We start from the raw sequence: 9598 nt of genomic DNA, 5'->3' as shown, positions 1-9598 counted from the left end.
AATTGCTCTCTCACTCCCCCTTCTCAAAGAGAAGGGGAAAATATAGAATGAAAAGTGCTCAAGGGCTGAGATAAGGATAGGGAGATCACACACCAATTATTCTCATGGGCAAAACAGGCTCAGCATATGGAGATGAAAATAATTTATTGCCTATTACTAACAGAACAAAGCAGTGAGAAACTAAAAGCAAAATAAAAACACCTCCCCCCACATCCACCCTCTTCTATGTCCTCCCCCAGGTGGCACAGAGGGACAGGAAATGGAGGCTGCAGTCAGTCCTTAACACTTCATCTCTGCTGCTCTGTCACGGTCACTCTCTGTCCTTGCTCCAATGTGGGGTCCTTCCCATGAGATGCCATCCTTCCCAAACTGATTCTGCATGGGCTTCCCACAGGCAGCAGCTCTTCAAAAACTGCTCCAAGATGGTTCTGTACCACGGGGTCCATCAGCCAGGAGCAAACTGCTCCAGCACGGGTCCCCCACTGGTGGCAGCTCCCCTCAGGCCCCCTGCTCCTGTGTGGGCTCCTCTCCACGGGCTGCAGCTCCGGCCCGGGGCCTGCTCCTGCGGGGGCTCTCCATGGGCCGCAGCCTGCTCCAGGCCACATCCACCTCCTCTACCGGGGGCTCCTCCACGGGCTGCTGCGTGGAGATCTGCTCCATGTGGGACCCATGGGCTGCAGGGGGACAGCCTGCTCCACCAGGGGCCTCTTCACAGGCTGCAGGGGAACTTGCGCTGTATGCCTGGAACACCTCCTGCCCTCCTGCTGCACTGAACTTGGAGTCTGCAGAGCTGTTTGTCACTCCTCACTCTCAGCTGCTTTTGTGCAGCAGGTTGTTTTTTTTGTTTGTTTGTTTGTTTGTTTGTTTTTTCCTTTTTTCTGTCTCTCTTAAATGTGCTCTCACAGAGGTGAAAACAACAACACTTATTGGCTCGGCTCTAGCCAGCAGCGGGTCTCTTTTGGAGCCGTCTGGAGCTGGCTCTGATCTGACATGGGGCAGCTTCTGGGCTCTTCTCCCAGACGCCACACCTGCAGCCCCCTGCTACAAAGACCTTGCCACGTAAACCCAATGCAACATCACATCCTCCCATCCATCCTTCTGGGATGAATTTAACAGCATAATTCTGTTTTAGAAATATGTGTCACCTGAAGTTAAGCTCATAGTTAATACAAGCTTAAATGCAAGCATATACAGAAGACCTTGTTAAACAGAAAATAAAGTTTGTTTGTTTCCTTGCTTGTTTTTAACATAAACTGGAAGGAAAACTTCCACCAATTTTAACAAATTTATTCCATGAGATATTCCATAATATAATTCGTTACTTTTACCATGAATCAGTTGCCTAAGCATAGCAACCCAAATAAAAGGAAACTGGAGCATCATATGGGCAACAAGTACAATGTTATGAGAGGGCAAAGAGAAACAGAAGCCTTGGAAACATATATGCAAATTAAAATATGAGGGGGGTGGGGAGGTGGGAAGTTACTATGAGTAATGTAAAAGAAAATCAAAGCTTGCCTGCACCTAAAGAACTGTACTTGACTAATTCAGCTTTGGAGAATCAGAGGTAACAAGACCACAGAGGCTGGGTGTAAAGATTCTACACAAGGGATGCAAGAAGTAGCTCTAAGTTCTGCCTTGGGCTCCAAGAGATCTGGCTACCAAAGACAGCACATGAGATGCTGTGAATCAACAAGTCATCTCTGTGCTCTGCCTTTGCCCAAATGTTATGTTTAGCTCTCATGTTTTCACCTCATGTTTTCACCACCTGCATCCCACAGCTGGTTGGAAGACCAGATCTTGTGCCAGAAGAAAAGATGAAGGATGAAAATGTTTATTGGTGATACAAAAATGAACAATATTTTTAAGAAGTTGCATCATACTATAATATACCCGGGAAAAATAAATAAATAAATGAATGAATGAATGAATGAATAAAACTGAGGAAAGAGAAAGGGAAACACAGAGAACAAAATCACAGAAAAGCACATAATGGCACAGATGAATTTAAAATAAGCACATGATAAAAGGTAAAGAGGACAGGGACAGACCAACCTTGAAGTCAGTGGATTTCCACTTGCTTCTACAAATGTTTTGGAGTTAACCAAAGTTTTGGAGTTTTTTATTTGGCCCTAAAGTCTTCCTTGATTTTTTAAGGCTATAATCCGCTTACTTTCCATTCCCTCTGTTAGAGAGAAGAAAAGTAATTATTGTCAGAAATAGTAAACTCATATTAATCACAATTACAAGCAGTAATGTTTGATTACAATTTTTAATCAATCATTTTATTCCATGTTTAACTCAGTAATGTTGGGACCACTAGAGTGGACAGCCATCTGTGCCTCTGTAAAATTAGAAATATGATGAATTATAGCTACAAGTAGTTTGAGGCTATATGATGAATACAGATCATTAGAACTATGACAATTTTAACATACTGGAAAAAAATAGTAACAGCTGCATTTGCTGTTCTTCTTGAAAGATCTGTACTTTACTCGTCAACTTTCCTTAATTATTTACAATGAATAAGAAGAAAAAGTCTTCCTGACTTTCTATTATCTAGCACAAATCCTTTTTATCATAGACTGTGCTAAAGTCTAAAGATCATATTTTGCTCTTATCTACTCTGGTCACTATCTAGAGTATGCCTATTAACTTCCAAGATTCTCAAACAACATCTTTCTCCAGTATTACACTGAGTCGAGTTACTTCATATTCATCACCAGTATATCTGAAAGCAGAATCAAGATCCCTCGGGAACAGCTGCATTAACTGATTTGTCAAAATGATAAACTTTAGTCAGCAAGAGAAAAAAAAAAAACAAAACAGTAACTCCTTTGAAACCCAAACCAGAACACAATAAATTCCTTATAGATGTTGGTAATAACATTTGCACTTTAAATGTGCCCCCCCAAAAACAAACAAACAAACAAACAAACAAACATACCAAAAAAAAAAAAAAGAAACAACTGAAAAAACTGACTTTTTTTTCTCCATAATTGCATATAAAAGGGTAGTTCATCATTATGTTTAGGCTTATTTTAAGTGTCTTGCATGTCTTCCATCTCTATGCTATTCCCAAAGATAAATAATAATTCAGGTTGGAAAGGATTTCAGGAGATCCCCTATCCAAACACATGCTGAAAGCACAATCAGCTGTGGGATTAGACATGATTGCTCAGGGCTTTACCTATTTCCAAGAGTGGAGAAAAGCTGCACAACTGCTCTAGTCACCCTGTATCATTGCCTGATTGACCTCATGGGAAAAAGGTTTCTTCTTATATCTAGTGAGAACATTTCTTGTTTCAATTTATGCCCTTTTTCCTTCTCTTCATCCATTTTGTAACACTATGCAGGGCCTGGCTACATATTTTTTGTTTACCTGTAGGTGTAGGGAAGGTGCTGTTCGGTCTTCTTAATGTCCTTGCTCCAGGGTGAATAAGCCCAGCTTGCTCAGCCTTTCCTCATAGAGAAACTATTCCAACCCCTCACCAATGTGGAGTGCCCTACACTGCACTTGTTCTAGTCTATCAGTCTGTCATGTATTGGAGGACCAAAACTGGATGCACTACTCTAGATGCATGAATGAAATGGTATAATCACTGAATGAAAGGGGATAATCAGCTTAATCAATTTATTCGCCATGATTCTGCTAATATATCCCAGTATGTAATTAGCCTTCTTTCCTACTAAATCAAATACCTGTTTACAATGTGTATAAATACCTATCCAGTGGTTTTCAAATTCATGTAGCTATGCAGAACCATATTTAAAAAAAATAAAAATAAAATAATAAAGAGAGAGAGAGAGCTGTTTCATCTGTCAGTCTTCATCTCAAAATCAAAAATCAAAGACATCACCTTTTTCCCTTCCAAACCACTGTGATTTCCCCCCCTTTATGTTCTCTTAATCATGTGAATTGCTTGGGTAACTACCCTACTTTAAATGTTCACTTGAAACATATATTTAAAATAGGTATGGAAAGGAAAGGTACAATGAAGATACTTTCTCCATCTATACAGTTTCAAACAGTTTAACTGTTGTTAAATGTCATCCCCTTGAAAAAAAAAATAAAAGTAGATAATAATCCGTGGATCACTTTGAGCCATTTAGAATTTAACATTCTCTTTTTTCCTTTGTGTACAACTTAAGATGGTGTTTTACCTTAAGTGTTAAATGTTTCTATTATTAGACTGAGTCACAACCAATACTACCATTTAGAATAAGACCCCTAAGCATCTCAGCTCCTGATAGAGATGTCTGTCTTTGAGGCTTTTAGGATGATAAAACTTGGAATGGTTGGAAATGTGTGATTTTGTGTTATATGAGAAAAGACTGAGTTTGGTCAAAAGTTAGTAAGCAAGCAAAAAAAAAAAAAAGCTGGACTCCAGTCTTAATTCTGTGAATAAATGTACTTTGCTACTAGAGAACTTTGATCTAAACATACCTGATGTTTAAGACATTAAAATCTAAATCCAGATTTAACTCCAAATTTCATGGTGTCAGCACATTTTTGTTTAAAAAGAGTTTAGGTTAGTTGGATTTTTCAACACAGCAGTAAAGGAAAAAATATAGAAGCATTTATTTTTAATTAATTATTGGTGATTCTTATTTATTTGACATTTTAAGAAAGAAAAAAAAGATGGAGACAATATCTTAGTTCTTGGAATGACTTGCATATTATATTGGCCTGGTTTTCCTGAAGCATCTTATAACAACTTCATGGTAAGCATAAACAGCCACAATACATAAGTGTTGTGAGAATATATGAAAGGAATAATGAAACAATAAAAGAGAGTCTAAACCTTTGTCTTCAGTGTTTTCAAAGCCTTGCCTGATGCTATAAAAAAAGACTTTTTATTTTCAGGCTGTGTCATGTTTCACCATAATGAGCAACAAAAAAATGCAAATATGTATTGATTTTATACAGAGGTCAGTACAAGTGACAAGCAATCTGTGAAAAAGTTAGCAGTCTTAAGTAAGAAAAGTAATTAGAAAGATGACTATAACCTTTCTTTAATGAATAGCAATAATAAATGACTTCCTTGGTGTTCTTATGACCCTGTCAAGTTAGCAAGGTGGTCTTCCCTCAGTCAATTCTATGTTTCGATCCCTTTTGTAATCACAATCTCACAGCTGTGGAAAATAGCACCATTCATTAATTGATCACTGATTATTTGCATGTGTAGTGGGAAAGAAGCACTCAGGTTCATCTTCCTCTGAACTAAAAGGTTATTTCGAACAACAGTGAGGAACATTTATCATCCTTATGTCTTCAATGTTGTTCTTATTTCTTCTTGGTATTGTTGCTTGAGTCATTCACTTGTCAGTGTCACAGTAGACTAGTGAACAAGAAGCAATAGCTTTAGCAGCCAGCTCTGATGCACGAAGCACATGAAAAGCACCCTTCCAGAACTAGCACTGGTGCTTGGAATTTCATTAAAGATGTAATTTAATAATATATCTACTTAATAAAATCTACTTATGTACATGAATATAAGGTTTTGCCTGCTAGCACAAGCATCTTTTATTAAAGACAAACATTGATTTGTAAACCCTGTAATTGGCATTTAATATTTGGCATCTTTGGTCTTAAAGAATCTCAGTGACTGGAAACTCTTTGCTGGGTGGGGGAGTAGGAGCTTCTTATTCCTGTGAGATGAGATCCAACAGCTGTTTTAACATTTCATTAAGGAGTAAGGGTAAAGGAGGCAAAATCCACATTCAATTCATTTTCAAGCAATACATCCAGTAAGGCAGTACCTCAGAGTAGCTTGTGAGTTATCACATCTGATGGATGAATTTACCTGTGATGATTTCCAAGGCTGTTCTTGCCTTTGGGCAAATATTTAGAAACTTTCATAAATAGACTTCCTGGCTGAGTCTCCTAGGCATAATTACAGTTAACCTTCCTTACAAGTTTTTAAGGCAGTCCTTTTTCTTGGTGTTAGTAGCTCTCTGTATTCCTGTAACACACTATTAGAGTAGCTGGCCAGTTAGTAATAAAATAATAATCCCATAGGTTTTCAGAGGAAAACAGAAAAAAGAGCAAGAGAAAGGAAAACAAACAAACAAAAGAAAAAACATATGTACACACACACACAAAAAAAAAAAAACACTAAGAAACTATAGACTGACACTGAAAAGTTTTGGTGTTGCCTTTTTTTTATTCTTTTTTTTTTTTTTTCCAGAAATCTGAAATTCCATTTGTTTTCCTCAGGAAAACAAACAAACAAACAAACAACAACAACAATACTGTTTTCACTGAATATTCATTCTGAGACATGATTCATGTAGCAAGAATATAAAATTTCAAAAATGCCTCAGTTGGAACTGAAAAGTGATACTACAGCTTCTAAATGGGGCTACATTTCTTGTTATATCTGAAATCGTTATATCCTGTGGTTTTCAGAGGAAAACAGAAAAAAGAGCAAGAGAAAGGAAAACAAACAAACAAAAGAAAAAACATATGTACACACACACAAAAAAAAAAAAAACACTGAGAAACTATAGACTGACACTGAAAAGTTTTGGTGTTGCCTTTTTTTTATTCTTTTTTTTTTTTTTTCCAGAAATCTGAAATTCCATTTGTTTTCCTCAGGAAAACAAACAAACAAACAAACAACAACAACAATACTGTTTTCACTGAATATTCATTCTGAGACATGATTCATGTAGCAAGAATATAAAATTTCAAAAATGCCTCAGTTGGAACTGAAAAGTGATACTACAGCTTCTAAATGGGGCTACATTTCTTGTTATATCTGAAATCGTTATATCCTGTGGTTTATGTCTTCATATCTACAACTACTCCAATAATTATTAGACTGTTGCGCCTGAGAACAAAATTAATAATTATTAATGAGTACTGGAGAAAATCTGAAGTTCTACTTCTATTTCTGAAATTAGTTTCAATGTATAGATTTTCAAAAGCCTATAGGAAAAAATCTTTACTTTTCTTTAAATAAAACTTGATATTGATCACAAGCTACTAGAAATGAGGACTTTGAATCCAAATCTGTTTTCTGATATCATTCTGATACAGTATGCATCTGAAATCAAAACTTAGAGTATTTATTTTTCAGGTTTGATCTAGAGTCAGATGACATCACACACAAAAGTTTTCTGCAATTTGGAGACAAAGTTTCACATGAACAACTCCTGAGATTTAATTTAGAACCACTGAATCACAGAATATCCTGAGTTGGAAGGGACCCACAAGGATCATCAAGTCTGACTCCTGGCTCCACACAGGATCACCCAAAAATCAGACCACATCTGAAAGTGTTGTCCAAACACCTCTTGAACTTTGGCAGGCACGGTGCTGTGCCCACTGCCCTGGGGAGCCTGTCCCAGTGCCCAACCACCCTCTCAGTGAAGAACCTTTTCCTAACACCCAGCCTGACCCTCACCTGTTCCAGCTCCATGCCATTCCCTCGGGTCCTGTCGCTGTCCCCAGAGAGCAGAGCTCAGCGCCTGCCCCTCCACTCCTCTCGTGAGGGAGCTGCAGGCCGCCATGAGGCCTCCCATCAGTCTCCTCTTCTCTGGGCTGAACAATCCAAGTGAATTCAGCCACTCCTCATACGTCTTGCCCTCTAGAATCTTCAACATCTCCATAGCACTGAATTTAATTTGGATTTAAACCCACGTGTCATTCCTTTAGAGAAATTAATCCAGATTCAAACAGTTCTCCCTTTAGTTCACCCCAGTTTTCAGGATGGGACAAAAAAATTGAAACCAAATTCTAGGTTTGAATAAGGAAGAAACTGTGTAGACTTTACGTGTAAGACGTCTCCACCCTCAAAATTTTATTTAACATTGTATACGGGAAGATGAACTGGAAGATGTTTCTCCCCAAGCCACATCCTCAGTCATAAAAATGACTTTAAAATGCTGAGAGACATGCTTAACACCTTCATGTTTTACTGTAGGATGTGAGAATGACCTGCAATAATGGCTTTTCAAAATACAACTATTAACTTCTGTAAACATCTGGGGACAGAGAATCTTTCTAGGCTGCCACTCTTGTCATATGGGTAGAGTATGTCATACCCATATGTCATATGGGTAATCCCATAGTGTTTGTGTTTGATGAGCTGCCAAAAAGTAAATATATATATATATTTATAAATATATATAAATATATAATAATAATAATGTAAATATATATATATATTTAGGGATACTTATTTGTTAGCACGTTTGAAAAAAAATATATCTTAAAGGAAAAGGGAATGTAATTTATCACACTAAAATAAGTATGCTGAAGATATGTGGGTTGTATTCTAGAGACCTTGCCAACAACCAGTCATGCATATCTATTCTTCTGCCGGTGTTAATTTCATTCATTGTACTTTCCTTTCTGTTTTCTTTTTTAAAAAAATATTTGTTCTATTTGAAAAATACTAGAACATAATGCAAAAGATGTGGGTGGAAACAGGCAGGGAAGAAACAGAAGAAGAAATGTAATGACATCACCTCATTTTTACCACATATTCTGACACTGTGAATTTGGGAATACACCCTCAATATTCCATCATCCACGACATTTTGAAAATATTAATTCATTTACAGTTCTTTTTTTTTTTTTTTTTTTAATCCACGGGGGCCATAAAGAGGCCAACAATACGACTGCAGTATGTTCCTATTCAAACCAAAATTATTTACATTGTTACAAATCTGTTGCATTTTAAGGTGGAATTTAAGAAGTATTCATCTAATATTATACAGCTTGGTCTTTGCTTTCTGTGAAAGGTTAGGGTAAGAAAGAAAAAGAAAAATGAAAGAAGGAAGGAAGGAAGGAAGGAAGGAAGGAAGGAAGGAAGGAAGGAAGGAAGGAAGGAAGGAAAAGAAAGAAGAAGAAAGAAAGAAAGAAAGAAAAAGAAAGAAAGAAAGAAAGAAAGAAAGAAAGAAAGAAAGAAAGAAAGAAAGAAAGAAAGAAAGAAAGAAAGAAAGAAAGAGATGTAGCAACATTTTTTTTTTTCTTTTAGTAGAAAACTTTATAGGTTTAATGGCATTATCAGAATCATTGTGTCATTGTGTGTGAATCAGTCTGTAGTTTGTGCCTTTTTTTTCTGCGAAAATCCAAGACCATTTCTGTCTTTTAACAAGAATAACGATCAACAGTTTTCCAACAAAAGCTCCCAAGAATCATCAGCAAAGACCAAGCTATTTATTAAATCTGCCAAGCTTTCTGACCTTAGTTCAACTAGCCAACATCACTAAATAAATGTGCAAGCTTCTCTGTCTCTCTCTCATTATCCCCACCCCCAGATGACTTCCTATCTTGATCTAGATGTAGGTCATTCAGAACTTTTCAGTCATCTCAATGGTCAAATACCAAATGGTTCCTACAATGTAGAGTCAGTATACCCTTAAAAATAAATACATAAATAAATATGAATAATAATAATAAAAAGATGAAAGAAATGGAAATGTTTTTGGCTATGCATAGCTTACTATTTAGGAATTCAAGCTAACCTTTGCAAAAGATCAAATGTGAATCAATTGCTATGTATTTACTTTGCTGAAGTGATAAAAAGTCTAGGTATGTTCTTGTTCAGGCAATAGTTCCTGTTCCTCTCACAGCAGCAATCCC

Source organism: Anser brachyrhynchus, assembly GCF_964034855.1.
Source record: "Anser brachyrhynchus genome assembly, chromosome: 1".
Taxonomy (NCBI): Eukaryota; Metazoa; Chordata; class Aves; order Anseriformes; family Anatidae; genus Anser; species Anser brachyrhynchus.
This window is presented reverse-complemented; position numbering follows the sequence as displayed.